Genomic DNA, 3757 nt, shown 5'->3' with positions numbered 1-3757 from the left:
TGCCTTCTTAGCTTCGGCATGGGCGTTAGGAACTTGTCGACCATCTCTTCGAATGTTTTAATGGAGCGCGCAGGCAGCTGCGAATACCAAGTTAATACGCCCTCGGTGAGGGTTTCGCCAAACTTTTTTAATAAGATGGAGGATACTTGCTCTTTGGCGAGGTTGTTGCCTTTTACTGCGGTGACATAGTGAGTCACATGATCCTCAGGGTCTGTTGTGCCATCGTATATTTTCAGGTACGACGACATTTTGAAGGTTTTAGGTATGACATGTGATGCGGCGTCATCACTATACGACTGCTCAACAAACAGACCGGCGTCACTTTTTGGTAAGAGTTTTGGGGCGCCCGGTATTTTGCCTGCCCTTTCTTGATGCTCTTTCATTTGGTCTCGGAGCATTTTATTTTTGTTTTCCACCTCTTCCATCTTCCTTAAAACGACTGTGAGGGTTTAGTCACCTGCATTATTAACATTATGGATGATACCTGCTGGGGGGAAGGGCCGTGCAGCTCGACTGCTATTGGTGCAACGCAAGTTCTTGTGCTCTCTCTGATCGCCTTTTGGGTGGGTTTGTCGAAGATGCTGGTCAACGTGTTTGTCAGCCAAGCTTCGAGTAGCTTCTTTACCGCCGGTGGTGCCTCTTCCGTTGTGGACATGGAATCTCCTTTACCGTGGGACGTTGTGATACTGCCATGAGGAAGGGGTGATCCACATCGCCTGGGAGAGGCATTTGGTGTTATATCCTCACCCTCTGTTTCAGAGAAATCGTTGATGGTGTTTAAGAGGTTGGTGATGAGATCGTCTACCACCTTCATCCTTTCTTATCCGTTACTTGTCATCTTAGATCTGTGTGCACAAAAAGGTATAGGATTTTGTATTTTTTTTGTGGTTATAGATCTAGAAGAAACTAAAATTTTACTTAGGAAATTCCCACAGACGGCACCGCATTGTTTGATTAAAAAAAATACGAATCTTTGGTTAAACCAATTAATTAGATAGATAAAGGGTTATCCTAGTTAAAGATAATAACTTTAGATCTAAAATCGGCCTACGTGGATGATGTAGAATAGTGTCGGAATAGATTTAATGTAACATGTATTAAATGTTCAGGGTCAATAATGGGATAAGAATAACAAGCATTAAATAACAATAAATGACACTAAATGTAAATAAAAGAATGATTCACCCAATATTAAATGAGGTGGATGATTATTCTTTCTGACAATGATGAATGACAAATAACTTATGACAATATTGGAGACTTTCTCGAATCTGATGTGAAAAGTGTAGAATAATCAACCAAACGAATCTCTTTAGAAATGTGGTGCTTATCCAGAGAGTCGGCTCTTCATGAAAGTTCTTATTAGAATCAATAATACCTTCCTTTTACCTTATCTCTTTCTATTTATATGAGACATACCCCCATCAACCCTAAAAGTACAAGTACAAAGAAATTCAATGGAATATTCTCCTAAAGACCCTATTATAAAACTAGCCGTTACTGTTGCTCTCAGCATTTGACCTCGGCCATAATCGACTGCTTGACGATGAGTTCCATTAGTCATTAATCGATCTCGGCCGAATTAATTCTAATAATACCTCTTCGTGCCAAATTCCCTTAGTCAGATTTTGATTATCCTGATGGAGAACCTTACTAGATGGATTAAAAGGGTCCCAATTAATGTTATTCAACAAATATAGTTACTATTATAAAGTGAGGATGCATATATCGGACAGTATAAAAGCTTTCACAAATTTAAATTGAGTTTACATTATTTAGAACTAACTTTGCAATAGAAGATTACGTTATCTTAAATCCCGTACCCATTCGACCAACAATATCACAATAACATGAGACGCCAAAAATGATCAAAACGCAGGGGCTAACTCTGCATCTATATGGTTACATTCTCCAAGTGGAACAAAACGCCACTAATTTACAAAAACATAACAATAGAAATCATTGAGAAACAAAGTTGTTGGCTGTTCCCCTCAGTTGGATGATTTGGAGATGAGAAATTTGAGACTCTGTTGGTGACTTTGGTCCCAAAAGTTTAATGCTGTGTCCATACAATGATGCTTCTTCTTTCGTAGTATTCAACAATGACCTTAACTATATATATTGATAATATAAATTTTCTACATTATCTGCTCGCTTGAAATGTAATTGCAGGCAACTATATAAAACAATTGAACTACTAACCTAAACAATAACACAAGCTGCAACCTGATGCACTAGGTTAAATTGCAATGGGGTGTAAATATTTGATTGCACTTTCAGTAAATAAAAGTTTTAGTCGTACAGTTTCATCGTATACAAGACTGCAAGTTTGCCGTTTTGAAAAAGTTGGATTTTCATGCGCATAATTTGTTAATCTAATTTAATAATGTTGTCCGTCAAAATAACCTATTTGATCAATTTAGCACAGAGGGAATGTAATACAAAAACCTTGGATAAAGGCACTTGTAATTAGCGGAAAGGAGAAAACACATGAAATCATGAAGTTTACTGATCTTAACATTTTCAAATAAGGAAACGGAGCTGTTGTAAAGAAAAAGGGACAATATTATAGACACTTTACATAAAGATAATTTATTAGATTTTGGTTTAAGGTATATTGAAAAAAAATATAAAAATTGTGGTTTATGGTACATAGAAAAAGAAATGTAAAAATGGTGACCATTTTGTTAATGAGAAAATTAGTGGTTGATGCCATAGACCACAAGAGTATGTATCAAACAAAAATGTATGAGGAAACAACAAGACAATTAATTGGTGGTGCATTATATTTCCGCTATATACAAAAGCTTAAGTGGGTGTTCTAGTATATACAAGAGTTTAAGAAAAGAGTCAGACCACATTTTTGCAAAAAAAAAAATAAAAAAAATACAGTTTTGTTTATGTAAATTAAAAGCACATAGTGAAAAATCTATATTTTGGGCGTAAGTACGTGTATACAAACAATTAATACTAACCAACATTCTTTCGAGACCAAAGTCACCAACAAAGTATCATCTTCTGCTTCTTCTTCAATTTCCCCTTTGTATATCCAGTGTAGCAAATTTGACTCCTTTTATAGATTACTTGTATTTTCTAATTAAGTTCATATATCTGGAGTTTATTATATTTGACTGAGATTTACCTCTTCATTTTCTTTAATTGATTTATTCAAAAAGGTTTCAATATATTTTGGGTCAAACAGTTACGTTTGAACTCTGCTTTCGCTCCTTTTCTTTGAAATCCGTTATAAACGAGAAGTTTTATTTTGTGTCTCATACAACTGACACTAGTTGTATGAGGCTCCTTTTTGTCTCACAAATTTGTGGACCCCAATCTTATACTTCTGGGTCCACAAAAATTTGGGTCCACAAAACTGTAAAAACAAAAAGTTGCCTCATATAACTAGTGTAAATTATATGAGACATAAAATAAAATTTTCCAATTATTGCAAACTTGATTCCTGGAGCATTGAGTACTACTGAGTGTACTATCCATTTTAGAGTAGTACCAGATTTACAAATATAGAGTACTACAACTTCAGAAGATGCTTAACCTGATTTTTATATTAATATTACTTTAATCTAGACTAATCAGATAAGTTTATTCTCTAATTTATTCAAACTTGGTGGGCTTTACCTCTGATCCCATCATCACTTTATTTATTCTTTAATTACTGTTCTGGATCTTAGTTTAATTCACTAACTGCCTACTCTCCAAAATATGTTGCTTTCAACCAAAATATTAATTAGGCAAAATC

At 35.0% G+C, this 3757-nt stretch overlaps 1 long non-coding RNA gene across 1 annotated transcript; it reads right to left on the bottom strand.

Moving 5' to 3' along the window:
- Positions 1-1700: 1700 nt before the first annotated feature.
- LOC107767157 (uncharacterized) lies at positions 1701-3083 on the bottom strand. Its single transcript, XR_001643854.2, has 2 exons — positions 2976-3083; positions 1701-2112 (listed from the first exon to the last, which is right to left on the bottom strand). It is a non-coding gene; the product is annotated as an uncharacterized LOC107767157 (long non-coding RNA).
- Positions 3084-3757: the final 674 nt, after the last annotated feature.

The sequence above is a fragment of the Nicotiana tabacum genome, chromosome 10 (genome assembly GCF_000715075.1).
Source record: "Nicotiana tabacum cultivar K326 chromosome 10, ASM71507v2, whole genome shotgun sequence".
NCBI classification, from domain to species: Eukaryota; Viridiplantae; Streptophyta; class Magnoliopsida; order Solanales; family Solanaceae; genus Nicotiana; species Nicotiana tabacum.
This window is presented reverse-complemented; position numbering and strand designations above follow the sequence as displayed.